Here is a 14,794-nt window from a genome sequence, read left to right on the forward strand (position 1 = left end):
CTTCAGTCACTGCCTGGTCTGGGATTCTCAAAGTCCTGTCATGAATATTCATCTCTCACTCATCAGAATGTTTCCAGGCCTCACCCACACACTTGGAACCAGCAGACTGCAGAGAAACAAGGCCTTGGCTGTCTTGGTTCTAAGAGACCCACATGGAGCTCATTCCTGCACTGTGAACTAGGCCTTCACCAGCAAACACAGAGATCCTGAGGGGAAAGTGAACCACCCTTTGCTCTCCCTCCGAGGCATGGTGGGAGGAGACTAATGAAGACTTCGGACCTGGACACCTGACAGGCCATGCTGGATGAACTTGTCATGAAAGTTCAACCCAGAAGGTGGTACCTGCCAAGGCTGGACTTTCAGGAGCCATGGACAGTAGCTTCTCACTAGTAAAAGCCAGATACTAACAGTAAGAAACGAGAGAGAAAGAACAACTCAGTCAATCAATTAAGGAAGAATCCAAGGGCAGAGGAGCATCAAGGATAGGGAGGAAGCAGCCTTCAAGACGTTAGCGGACCTATGCTCAACCGCCATGATGTGAACGAACAACAAATTCCCGGAACAAACACATGTCTTTCTTTCGTCCCCGCAGAGGAGAAGGTTGGTATTGCTGTGCAGTATGAAAGTGCAGGTTTGGACACTGCTCATCTACCGTGTCACGGATGGCCCGAGGGGTTTTGAATCAGCCTCTATCCCACAGTAAAGCTGAGCAGAGAACCCCAGCAATGTTTTGTGCATAGCCTGAGCTCGGGTCAACAGGAACACGCTCTCCCAGAGGTGTGGGAGAGTGTGTTACCACATTGATTCCTCAGTTTCCCAAATTTGACTCTCTCCAGAAGCTCCATCTGAACGGTGTCTACTTCCTCGGCTGTCACCTGACCGAGCTGCTCAGGTCCTGGGAGACTCCATCGGAGACCTTCTCACTCATCCTCTGCAGCTTTTAGTTAGACTTGGGGTCATCTGTCCTGTGCCTGAGCATCATCGCACGAATACCCGAGTCCGAGTCTGAGCGCTGTCTCATCTGTGCTATTTACAGCCGAGGCTCCTCTGCGGTCTTCTGGAAAGCGTTGAGGCCACTCTGTAAAGCCTGGGCTTAGAGGGCCAGAGGACTGAGAACTCTATCCCAGCACCATCCTGCTTGTCTTCAGCCACGGCTTCTAGCCCACCTCATTTTCTTCGAGGCCTGTCTTTATCTTTATGTCCATCCGGCACCACCTGCTGTACCACCCTGCTAGGATGAACGCGCTGACCCTGGAGCCGTACCCTGCCCTTCAGAAGTGCTGTGAGAAAATGAGCACCATCCTCCCCTGGAAATTCACCCAATGTTATCCTGAGATACGCTTTATCACGGACGCGCTCAGGGTTATGAGGCAGCTGACGACCGTCTGCTTCACTTCTGACCTTGGATGTTACAAGTACCATGTGTCTGGAGACTGATTCGTTGTCTCTGTTGGCAGTAAATATGAAAAGATTGCCTCTGGGTCCTGGAAAGCTAAGATGCAGGACGTGTGACTTCATTCATCGTTCAGTGTGGGGGGAGGGGTGACACGGGGACTCGAATCAGGGGCCAGAAAGTAGACCCAGGAACAGTAAGAGCATGGGGACGGGGGCTTGTGGAAGCAGAAATACAGTTCTGGGGGACTGGAGAGACAGTTCAGTAGTTAAGAGCACCTGCTGCTCTTATAAAGGAGCCAAATCTCCAGCACCCACATGGTAGCTCACGGCCATCTGTAACTCCAGTTTTAGGGGTTTTGAACTCTGGGGGCACACACATACACACACACACACACGCATATGTTCATAAACAGAATACAACAGACATATGCATAATTTTAAAATATATGCATATATGCATAATGAAATATTTTAAAAAAATATGATTCTGGAGAGCTAAAGCGATGGCTCAGCAGTTAAGAGCATATACTCCTCTTGTAGAAAACCAGGGTTTGCTTCCCAGCAACCACATTGAGCAGTTCACAACAACCTATAACTCTGGCTTCGGGGAATCAGATGCCCTCTCTGGTACCTATGCTCACAAGCACATACCCACATACTCTCAAGCATACACACACAAACATACAATTAAAATAGGAAAATAAATCCTTTTTGTTTGCTTTTTTTTTTTTTTTTTTTTGAGACAGAGTCTCACTGGTAGACATGGCTGGCCTGGGAGCTTGCTTTGTAGACCTGGATGGCCTTGAACTCATAGTGATCTGCCTGCCTCTGCCTGGAAAGTTCTGTGATTAAAGGAAAGTGCCACCACTCCTTGCTGAAAATAAAATATTTTTTAAATGCATTTCGAATGTCAATCATTAATTAAGACAATGCCCTTCAGACCTGCCTACGAGTCCTATCTTGCGGACTTATTTTCTCAGTTGAGTTCCCTCCTGTCACATGACTCTACCGGTGTCAAGTTGACATAAAACTCGCCAGCACCCTGACTGAAAGTGTGACGTGACCAGCTCCCCACAGTTTCCCCACCATGATGGAGAGTATCCTTTCAAACGGTAAGACCAGAACATCTCTTCATCCTCTAAATTGTTTACTGGCAGGGATCTGGCCACTGTAACAAAAGCAGTGGCTCACTCTCCCTGCGTGGTTGTTGTGACATAGTGTTCAGAGCCTGGGAACCTAGGTGCTAATCCGTTAGTGTCCTCTGTGACCCTTACCTGGTTTCAGTTTAGAGATCAGGAAAGTTCTGTGATCTATAGAAAGGAAACAGCCCTGGGTGTTGTTGAGGCCCAAGAACCCATAGCATCGAAATCAACTGGAGCCATTTTAACCATCCCTTTCCATTCTTTGCTCCCATCCTGTGAGCTATATCCTCTGTGTGTGGTTGCTTGGTGGGTTAATGAGTACAAAGACGTCAGCTGAAAGTGAGAGACACAGACCTGCTGTCCAATAGGAAGGGTTTGTCTGAGAACAGCAGGAGGTTGCAATTTAGGAAAGCCAGGCCATAAGGGACCATAAGCACGTCATCAAAGAGGGCTGAGGTGAAGGCAAAAATGAAACGCCGAGCCACATTCTTGTATGGCCCTGTTCTGTGGGGCTTCCAAGTTTTGTTTGGTTATCCATAAACAAAAGCCTCCGACAGATGGACAATTGCTCTCCTGGTCTGTATCACAGCTTCTTAAACTTTATATACTTTTGACCCTATTTTCATGCAAGAAGTTTGTATGAGGCCCCAAGTATACAGATACGTAAAACAGGTTCACAAATCAAACCAATGATAAATCAGTAAAACCTAAACATTTATTTTAAAACAGTTATTTCTTATACATATAACCTAACTATTTATTAATAATTAATGCAACAGTTCATATTAATGAGATAAACTAGCTATTTATTTTTACATAAACAAATCTTGGCTGAAAATTTGTTTCTGCAGGTTATAAAGAGTCTTCAACATTTTTCAGAGTTGATCAATATTTTTATTTTAAGATCATCTATGCTGGGAAAGTTGCTTTGCATAAATACATAATACAAAATGGTAAAAGTGTCTTTGGGGCCATTTCAAAATATGATTGGAAATTCTATCCTAATCCCAAGTCAAATGCATTTAATGATTTTATGAAATTTAAGTCAATAATTCAAACGGCAATTTTAAAACCCAACCTTTCTAACACAATACAATCAATACAATTCAAAGAGATATCAATCTGATCCTTGCATGCTGGGGGATGACAGTGGAAAAATATTAGCAGTCTTGGCTTTCTGTAATTAAATTCTTCTGTTTCTATAAGAGCAGAAAACTTTGTATATACAATAAAACAAAACAAAACATACCGCGTCTTAGCATCCTGTAGGCTCTAATCTGAGCCTGGGTGTTTCAGGTAGTGTTGACTCACACTGCATGACACGACAAAACAAACAACACGAGTTACTCGTGTTGTATGTTCAGAACCAGGCTGAGCCAGTGAACCATTATGGTGTGTCTCCTCCTACGGGACCCTGGGATTGAACTCAGATCTTCACACCTGCTTTACCAGTGAGCAGCCTCGCCGGCCCAGTGTTCCTTTACAATTTGTTTTTTTCTACATGTTGCAATAAAATAGCTTTGGATGAGGAAAAAAAAATGTGAAAATTTGAGAATAGATAAATAAATAAGGCAAGCCCAGTTAAAAAAAAATACAGAAAGTTAAAACAGTAAGCTCTGTGCTAGATGTACTTATGGCAGCTGGAGGCGGGCAACAAAACCAAACCCCGTGTCCTTAGAGAGACGCGGGCATGGGGCAGGCTCTGCCGCTCACGATCCAGATGACTGGAGAAATTCCGTGACTTCGCATCCTCCTTCTGAGGATATGATATGAGTTGGGAATGTTGCATGGGCTTGTGTTGAAGAGTCCGTGAGCCCACACGTGCAGGGCATCTCACAGAACTGCATTGGCGACAGTGCTCTTTAACACTTGTTTTCCACAGTGTAGCAGGTTTTCATAAGGTGTCCAAATTCCCACCATGCTAATCCCTGAATCCAAACACATGTATGTACACACACACACACACACACACACACACACACACACACGAGAGAGAGAGAGAGACAGAGACAGAGACAAAGACAGAGAGAGAAACAGAGACTCAAGACAAAGACCAAATCTAGTTGATTGATCCTATCACCCAGGGCCTAGCACATAGTAGGAGCTTATTAACGGTTTGAAATACAGTGTTTGACAGTGCAGGAAAGAAACTTCCTCAGCATTATGGGCAAAGAGCAGAGCAAACCGATCAAGTAATCTTGCAAACAAAAGGGAATTCTCGGCCGGCAGACGCTTCCCGAAACCGGGGTGCGTGAAAACATCTCAGGGCAGAGCCCTGTCAGCTGCCTGCCCCTCTAAGGCAGGCCTGAGGACAGTGTGGTTGGGTACTGGGTAATTAGTAATTCACTATTGGACATTGATTGGACATTCATCATAGACCATTTGCGGGGCATCCATCTGACATTCCATTAAGAAGACATCACATTGCAGGGCCCAGTCCTCAAGCTGGCAAATGGAGTTGAGAACTGTCCCCTCTGCCCTTGATCTCCAACTCTCCTGGCTTTGCTCCCCCCCCCCCCGCCCCGCGCCCCTTCCAAACCAAGTATCCTGCCTCCTGCTGAGACAGCAGCTCTCAACCTTCTTGATACTGTGACCCTTTAATACAGTTCCTCATGGGGTGGTGACCCCCAAGCATAAAATTATTCTCATTGCTACTCCAAAACTGTAATTTTGCTGCTGTTATGAGTCATACTGTAAATATCTTGTATGCAGGATATCTGACAGGCCGTTCCTGTGAAAGGGTCATGGCCTACGGGTTGAGAACTGCTAGGAGACTGCCTAAGCCAGTATTCCCTTCCAGGCCATTCTTTAGCTTTCAGTTAGAAGACAGTCTTCCCATGTGGCTAGAGTTCCCCAAATGCTACCCAGTCGTCACTCTTTAACTGGGCATTGTGGGACGATTAGAAGTCTGTCTGCAGCATCTAAGGAGCCGAGTGCCTCTGCCTAGCTCCTGACTGCATCTGTCTTGAGAGCTATTTCCACACTGCATCTGTATTCCTTCAATTTTTCTATTCCCAGAAGTTCCCTCTCTGAGAGCTTTACCCACAAGGCCTCTGGTCCTATCTAGCTCATTAAAAAAAAAAAAAAAAAAAAAAAAAGCCACTGTCTTGCTAAAGCTAAATCTAGAATTGACCTTAGAAGACACCGTTTTCCTCCTTAATAATAACATTTGCATTACTAAAAACTTCAGCGTATTTAAAGCCATGTGTCAGAATTTAAGACGTCAATGTATCCTCTACTTGTGGGGTCACTCTTCTGTTATAGTTACATGTAAATGACTCAGCATCTCCCCCTGGCTATGATGTGAAACCCAATATCCTGCCCCCACTAAATACCTCAGGAGAGTCTTGGCATCCTCAGAGATGGGCTCTTGGGGGGGGGGCTTTCAGAAGTGGGATGCAGGTCCCTCGGCCTTTGAATCACTGATGTCTTGTACAGATGCAGAACGGCTCTCCCTGGCACCTGCGTTCATCTATCCTGTCCTGACACAAGCAACCATTCAAACCAAAAGGTTCACACTAACTCCCAAAGTCAGTGGAATAGAACCGTTATACACTCTCAGTTGGGAAGGTATAATAAGACAAGAGCTAACTGATGTGGAAAATGTTCTTGAAGTAAGTGTGTGTATGTATGTGTGTGTATGCATGTGTGTGTTTGTGTTTGAGAGATCAGCAGCTATGTGTGTGTGCATCTATGTCCGTGTGTACATGTGTGGGTGTAGATATATGTGTTTGTTTAAGCTGTGTAGGTCTTGGTGTGAGTCAAGATACTGGTTTGTATTTGGTAAATCTCAAAGGCCATGTCACTGAGGTGTGGACACCTTGACACAAACTCATCTAATCGGCCTCTTTTGTTCATGACTTGGTCCTTGGAGGAAGTGTCACACCTGACACAGGGAATATTTGCAAGCAGGTTACCACGTCTGGGCAGCAGAGCCTCCAGTGTCTTCCCCGGGCAGTTCTTTGTCGTGACCTTGGCTGCAACTTCCTGTCTAAGTTTTTAAGACTAGTTCTCCAAGTTTCCTGTGGTGCTTACATTTCTAGAACGGGCACACAAATATACATTATCCTCAAGGAGTGAGGCTTAACTCACCTTCTCCATCAAAATGAGCTAGACTTAGCGGCTCATACTCCTGTGTGGAATACAGTTACACCTTGGTGTGTGACCTGGGAGACTACGTCAGCAGGCGTAGTCCATGCCCCCTGTGTCTTCAGCACTAGCCACTCTGGAGGAAGCCAACTGTTGTGTCACAAGGAACATTCATCTACAGGAGAAAGAACCTCCCCACCCCCACCCACCCACAAGGGAACGTGCCATCTTGGAAATGCTCCTCCAGCCCCAAACTTCAAAAGGTCAAACCCACCTAACACCACAAGGACAGACTCCTAAGGGCCCTCAAACCAGAACTGCGCGGCTGGTTCTGTGCAGAAATTGGGATTACAAACGTGTTACATTTACCCTCTAAATGTTGGGTACTTTGTTGTGAAGCACAAATAGTTAATGTACTTCTGGATTCTATGAGCCACTGAGAGCTTTCCGGTGAATTCCTTCTCTGCTGAAGTTTGCTGGTTATTCGCAAGCACAACCTTTCGCTTCTTCTTATCACCTCTCTTTCTGCTCAAGGTCTCACCCATAGGACCACCTCTCACCTCCGAATCAGGTAGGGCAGGCCCAGGCTCCTTACCTCGCCTCCACCTCTGGAGGCTTCACCTTTCTCATGGAGCAGACAGCCTAGTTCCTTCCTCGGCTGTAAAGGCATCCTCACCAAGCTCTTGCAGCCTGACCTGGCAGTACATCGCTTCAACCCTCCTCTCCAGGGACCTCGCCATCTGTCCTCCTCCCCTCATCATTGACTCACTGGTCCCTTGGGGGATTCTCATAATCCAAGTGAGCTAAATCACCTTGTCTCTGTCCCCCGAGACCCGTCCTTTCTTGCTCTGTCTGCCCTTTCTGAACACCGTTCCCCACGATTGGATCGCCTCCAGGAAGGCCTCCTTCCTCCATTTCCTCTGTTCTGCCCTCCTGGAACTGTCTGCTCTGTCTCTACTCAGGTAAGTCATTCCCTCACTTCCTAAATTAAGCTGCCTGCCTTTCACCGTTTCTTCCTTTATGCTTTCCCAGAGCTGCCTTGGCCTCAGAGGCTACAGCTCTCACTCACCAGGCTTTCTGCCTTTCTTGGCTCGAACACAGAGCCACATTCCTTCCTGCTTAGCCCCTCTAATTAGCTCTGTCACTGCAGCCTCAGCTCGCTTCATTCCTTACTTTTCTCCATCTATTAATGGCTCCATCCTTCTGGAGGCAGGCTCAGATTCCCAGCCATCTCTGACAGTCTGTCCCCGACACCCCTACTCTCCTCAATGGCAGAGCCCTGCCAATTCCTTATCCTCAGGAACCCCCACTTCCCTTTGCAGTCTCTTGGGCCCTGTCACCTCTAACCCTGACCTCAGTGGGTGCCTCTTTGTTATGGTGTCCCCTTTCTGTGCTCTCTCAACTCATCTCCCCCACATACAAGCTTCTAAGCAGTATTCTTAAGCAATAGTCGCCATCCTTATGCCTCGCTTAAGAACCTTCCATTATATTCAAGAGTTGTTGGGTTCCTACTGCACCTGTATTATTTATGATTCTTTGCATACAACCTATTGAGACCAACTTATGCCAATTTAAACTGAAAAGGAGGAGTGGATTACGCGCATGTAGGGATGGCTCCTAGGTTTCAAGGGCAGGAAAGCAGCCAAGCCTTAGGACCCAGTGCTCTCAGACTCCATGGCAAGCTACTGTGCTCTCTCTCTCTCTCTCTCTCTCTCTCTCTTTCCTACTTTGTTCAAACACATTCCCTGCATCTTCTACTGCAGAACCAGCTCTTTCTGGTACTCAGTTTCTTGCAGAGAGAGCACTCCTTATAGAGGCTGAGAAGAGACCTCTCAGGAGAGCACCACAAATGGGGCGAGAGTCCTTCAGACCCAGCTCCCAATGTGTATACATGTGTTCTAGTCTAGAATCTTGTATCTGTAAATGATGGGAAGCCAAGGAAAGGGATTTGTGAGCTCTACAAACAAGCTTTGGGAAGGGTTGGGTTGGGATAAACTCTCCTGGTTAGAAAGTGACAGGGACCAGACATCATTCATCTCTCCGTCGCTCATCTCTGACTATCCTTTCTCTAAACAGATCTTTCCCTCCTATGTGTCAAAGGCTGTCTGATAAATGTGGCCAGCCAAGATTGCCTCTTCTCTCTCAGATTCATATTCTGAATTTTGTTTCTATATTTTATTTATTTGGGAGAGTATGAGTGTGAGGTCAGAAGACAAATTCCTTTCACTATGTAGGTCCCAGGGATGGAACTCGGGCCAATGGGCTGGGCAATCACCCTGGCCTCCAAATTCATATCTTAAAAAAATCCTAGAGAGCGACTCGAATTGATGTAGCTTAGGACCTGTCTTCAGCCGTCCGACAGGTGGGAGGACCGTTAGACGTGACAGTGCGTGGACTCCATCTCCAGGCAGATGACCTGGGCCTAAATCTGGGCTCTCTTGCTCATTGGCCGTGTGACTCTTGACACCAAGTCTCGGTTTCTAAATCTGTAAAGTAGGGACAGAAAGGATCCACCTCGGGGATTATTAGAAAGGTTCATTTTAGAGTGTTTAGTATGGTGCTTGGCACAAAGAAAGGCTCCATAAGCATGCCCATGACAAAGACAACGGTGGCAGTGATGATAACCATAGGGGGAGGGGGAGGAGGGAAAGAAAAGCAGCACTTATTAGTCTTGTTATTTTTAACTGTATGTGTACGGGTGTTTTGCCTGCATGTGTGTCTAGACACCACGTGTGTGCCTGGTACCCATGGAGGTCAGAAGAGGGCATCAGATTCCCTGGAACTGAAATTACCGATGGTTGTGAGCCACAGGGTGAGTGCTGAGAACTGAGCCCAGGTCCTCGGGAAAAGCAGCCAGCCAGTACTCATTGGGCAATTTCTCCAGTCCCTAAGAACTGCCCATCTTGAACCACATGCTTGACATGCGGTTCATAAGAGAAGATTTACTAATTTCTTAGGTTTTCTATAACAAAAATTATGTCACAGTTTTTGAGGCCAGCCACGTGAAGCCAAGATGTCAGCAAGGCTAGTTCCTAGCTTCTGATAGCCTTGGCTTATAGATGTGTCTCCCTTTCGATTTTACATCCTTTTGTCTTGGCCTGTGTCTGTTTCAGTGTCCAGATGTCCCCTTTTTATAAGGCCACCAGTCATATGACCTAATCTTAACTGGTCACCTGCAAAGACCAAGTAAGACTACAGTCATGGGTGTTAAGGGTTATGATATCACCATTGTCTGAGTAGTAAATGTCCTCCATTTCTAATTCCTAGGGCTAAACAGAGTGGTCAGTCTAGCTCAGTTCAGTTGCTCATCCCTAATTCTTTCAACAGTGGCTGAGGAGCGCAAAATAATAACAGGTGCCAATGATCATGTGTCAGAAAGTGCTGGGATATTGGCAAACCTGCTGGATGGACACTTTTGGCACTGTCGGCTCCAGTGTACAGAATGCTGACAGCTCCCCGGTAGGTTCTTACAGATGACTGGGAAGGTTCTCAGGTTCTCGTCATGTGCTGAGACGGAAATTTCCCCCCACGAACATACTAATGGCAAAGCAGATCCTTTAGGACATGTGGTCTGGGGGGAGCCAGCCAAGGTACTATGGGACCTGGAGAGAGGGTGGGAGTGGCCTAAAAGAGCGTTTCTGTGGAAGGGACAGGAGCTCAGCTTCGAGAAAGGGGGGTTATTTGGGTGCGTTAAGAAGATGTAGCAAGGGGGAGAAGAAGGTGACCCGTGGTCCCAGAGTGGTGAGGGAGCAGTGTCTCTGTAGTGAAATGAAAAGGAGAAACCATCTAAGAGCTGTTGGCTGCCAGGCACCTGTGTTGGAGACTGGGTATGTACCATTTCTGCTGTCTTTACCACACATCTCAGTACATAAGCTTCGGTGGACACGGAGGAGTTTTCGTTCCACGCGGAGGCAAGATGTCGCAGGACACCGAGGGAGGAAAGATGCTCGCTGCCTCCCCTCGCTAAGTTCCTGGGATTTACCTGGGAGAGACTGCGAGGGTGCAGTTGGAAGCCAAGTGCACAAATGACCTTTAAAGGTGCCCGTGCAGGTGGGAGTGTGCGATGGGCCTCTGGGGTGGGGGGATGAGCTCTCCCTGCACAGCTTTAAAGACCTCAGCTCTCTACCAGGGAGCTTTTCAGGATCAGACTCAGCAGAGATTGGTTATTAACCCTTTGTTGCCCAGGGTCTGTGGCTAGGAGCAGGCCGGGAATGGATTTCGGCTTTCCAAATGCTGAACGTGCTGCCTTTGTGGCAATCGATTATTGCATTTCTTCCTCCTGCCCCCCCACCCCCCCACATTTCCAGCAGTCTCAGCATAAGATTTCCCCTCCCTTGCAACCAGGCCAACTGCCAGGAGGCAGGGAAGGGCCCTGCTTGCTGCTAGGTGGTTCAACTATGGGCTCCTAGAATTCGAGAGAGCTGCTAATTCTTCCTCGTCTTCTCTCCTGCGGACACAGTTTCTCGTAGGCAACTCCTGTGCTTCCCAGGCTCCGGGGAAGAAGCATGGCAAGTGGAAACCAGTGTTTTCTGGACATCAGAATCCTGCTTCAAAGCACAGGATCACTGAGAAGAGTATGGTGGCTGGAGACGCAGAGCAGAAGTCCTGGACTCGGGCCCACCTTTTATTAGCCTGGATCCTGTTGCTGTGCCTGTACCTCTTGGTGCTTCCACTTCTCCATCTGTAAAGCAGTAATAACCCTGACCTAACTCACCTCAAGAGGGACAGGTCTGGAGGCTTTAGATCTGCAGCCTGCTGTACGGAGGGGGATGGGCTAGGTGATTTGTTCATGCCTTTATTTTGTTTTGAGGCTGGATTTCACTTATGTAGCCTTGGCTGTCCTGGAACTCTCTATGTAGCCCAGGCTGCCCTAGAATTTACAGAGATCTGCCTGCCTCTGCTGAGCTGGAATTAAATATGTATGTCATCACACCTAGCATGATACAATGCCACACACAGATACTCCTCTACTTACTGTCAGAACCCGAGCAACTAACCATAAACTGAGATTTTGTGATGGGGCTGCAGGGAGGGTGCAAGGAGCAAGAGCACCCCCTGTGAAGACCTGAGGACCTGAGTTTGAATCTCTAGTACCTGCTTATAAAAGCTAAGCACGGCTGTGGGTGCCTGTAACCTCAGCATTGAGGGTAGAGACACAGAGAGATGGACCCTGGGACTTTTCTGACCAACCAGCTTAGTCAAAACAACAACCTTTCCATTCAGTTTGAGACCCTGTCTGGAGCTTCCCATCCAGTGAGGGACTCTGTCCCACGGGAATAAGACAGCATGTGATAGAGGGAGCCGACCAATGTTTTCCTCCAGTCTCTGCAGGAGTATGTGCAGACATTTCCATCTGTACACTCATGTGTGACACCCATATCCCTATACTACACACAAACACACACACACACACACACACAGAGAGAGAGAGAGAGAGAGAGAGAGAGAGAGGCGCATGATAAGTGAAGATACAGTATATGCCTCCTTTCAAGACCATGAGGCCTAATGGGAGCTGTCACTGCTGCCTGGCCTCACAAGGGAGCACAACACTACATCTTGCTCCAAAGTTTCCTGTCTCCTGAAGGCATGTTGCCTTCATGCCACGGTAAAGTTCGAAACTCCCAAGTCAGACCATCGCAAGTCAAAGCCATCGCTACCACTCTCTGAAAAATAAAAACCATAAGAGCAGCACAAGGCTAGGCGTGGTGCAACTCAGGGCATAGAGACAAGAGCGCGGAGAGTTAAAGGCCAGCCTGGGCTGAGGAGCGAAACTCTGAGAAACAAACAAGCTGGGGCCAGAGAGACGGCTCAGTGGGTAAAATTGCTTGCCATTCTTGCAGAGGACCTGGATTCAGTTCCCAGCACCTACACGGTGGCTCACAACCATCCAACCATCTGCAATTCCAGTTTCAAGGGATCTGGTGTCCTTTTCTGGCCTCCACAGGCATTAGACATGCAGGTGACGCACAGACATATATGCTGGCAAAACACTTATAAAAATTAAATAACACTTATAAAGATTAACTAACATAACGCTCTTGTCACTCAAACATAACGCATCTCTTTCAGGTATCCAGTCTTCACTCAGCATCTTGAAGAACTTTTCCTCCTAGCACAAATAAACTCTTTTAAGTGGCTGCCTGATACCCTACAACAGTAATTCTCAACTTGCGGGCTGTGGCCCCTCTGGCAAACCTCTGCCTCCAAAACTATTTACATTACCATTCACAATAGTAGCAAGATTACGGTTAAGAGAAGTAGCAACAGAAATAATTTTATGCTTGGGGGTCACCACAACATGAGGAACTGTATTAAAGGGCTTAGCAAATCCCTTCCAGGTGGATATTTGAGATTGCCTTTATGGTGAGTCCCAGGGAGACAGGCAGCGCAGAGCCCTTCGTCACCCCTGATGTCAAGCACCTCCTCATTGGTCGGTTTAGTAATCCTCAGACCTCCAGACTCTGAGACTGTGGGAGCCGGATGTAGCAGGCATTTCTGGCCTCAGGATGGGAGGAGCAGGCCCGGAGCACAGGAAGCTCAGAAGGAAACAAATCTAGGGAAGTCATCATGGGGCTTTGTGTCTTGAAATCGGCCGGGCTGACTGCCTCTCGAGGAGTGTTCAACCTGTGCCCCACAGAATCACCTGGGGACCGTCTCCAATCTCAGAGCCAGACCGCGCTCCGGGTCCATCTAATTAAAGCAGGATCTCTTGGGGCAGCCCTTGGTCTCAGCCGGCTGACAGAATTGCAGTTATTCTCTTGTACAGCCACAAGAAACCACAGCACAGAAGCTTGGAAGTAATAACAGCACGACCAGCCTGCGGCCCTTTATATTCTTCTTTTGTTCCGCCCTATGAGAGAGAGGTCTGATGTCCCCGCGGCCTACAAGCCCGATATTTAACTACCCTGGTGTGTACACGGAGCAGTTCTTATTTAAGTCCTGGCTAAGTTTTTATTTGGTCACCTTTTTTGACTCTTATTCAAAATTGTTTATGTAAATTGGTAAGAAGCTTTTAGCAGGCAATTTGGCAATTTGTTTCAAGAGCTGTAAAATGGCTCAGAATTATTGGCTCAGATATTCCATTTTTGGACGCGATCCTAAAGAAATAACATAAGTATGGAGAAAACACAATGTAAGATGTTCATTGTTCCACTATTTATGTTAATTGAAAATTGGAGAAATCTAATGTCTAATGATAATAGGAGTGGCTCTTCTGTGATACCTCTATTTGGAAGCATAAGTAACCATAAATACTATAGCCACGAAGACAAAGTAATAACATGGAAAATGCTTGTGCTATAAACTTAAATGAAAATCCAGGACCCAAGACTGTGTGGATACAGTATAATCTCAAGTACATTCAGGAAAAAAAAATAAAAAATTATATATATATATATATATATATATATATATATATATATATATACACACACACACACACACACACACACACATATACATATGAAAAAAAAATAAGGAAAAGAGCTAAATGTTCCAGGCAGTGGTGGCACACACCTTTAATCCCAGCAGAGGCAGGTAGACCTCTGTGAGTTCGAAGCCAGCCTGGTCTACAGATCGAATACAGGACAGCCACAGCTACAAAGTGAGACCCTGTCTCAAAAAACAACAAAACAAAACAAACAAACAAAAGAGATAAATTCTCTCATAGATTATTCTAGGATAAGATTTTTTTCTCTCTCTTACTTTTAAAGTTTTTATAATATAATGGTACAACTAATTAGATGGAAATAAAGAGTGGGAAAAAAAGGCCTTGTGTATCTTCTTGTACGTCTGTCTCAGACTGGGGCACCTCAATGATGTTAAGATTACCATATACAGTACTGAGGCCACTGTCTGGCTCCCCGTGTCTCAGGCTGCCCACAACAAGCCTGGTATGGATCCTAAGTTAGACCTGACTGCAGCTTCTGTCCTACCTTCATCACATGGCATCACACAATTCCTTCCTCCTTACCTTGCTTTTCTATTTTCCTTTAATGATACTGGGGACTTGCATAGGTAGCAAGGGTGTTCTACCACTGAGATACAGCTCTGACCTTTGTCCTCCCTTTTAGGGGGGGAGGTAGGGGAAGGGTTCTTGAAACAGTCTCACATGTAGCCTGGGCTGGCCTGGAACTCCCTATGTTAACCAGACTGACCTCGGATTCACA

At 46.7% G+C, this 14,794-nt stretch overlaps 2 long non-coding RNA genes across 2 annotated transcripts; both read left to right on the top strand.

The window, feature by feature from the left end:
• Positions 1-351: 351 nt before the first annotated feature.
• Positions 352-2,296, top strand: LOC129689639 (uncharacterized). The gene is made up of 2 exons (XR_008722153.1): positions 352-600; positions 837-2,296. It is a non-coding gene; the product is annotated as an uncharacterized LOC129689639 (long non-coding RNA).
• Positions 2,297-2,433: 137 nt separating this feature from the next.
• LOC129689638 (uncharacterized) lies at positions 2,434-13,979 on the top strand. Its single transcript, XR_008722152.1, has 3 exons — positions 2,434-2,507; positions 9,954-10,085; positions 11,086-13,979. It is a non-coding gene; the product is annotated as an uncharacterized LOC129689638 (long non-coding RNA).
• Positions 13,980-14,794: the final 815 nt, after the last annotated feature.

The sequence above is a fragment of the Psammomys obesus genome, unplaced genomic scaffold, assembly GCF_907164565.1.
Source record: "Psammomys obesus unplaced genomic scaffold, mPsaObe1.curated_primary_1811, whole genome shotgun sequence".
Classification (NCBI taxonomy): Eukaryota; Metazoa; Chordata; class Mammalia; order Rodentia; family Muridae; genus Psammomys; species Psammomys obesus.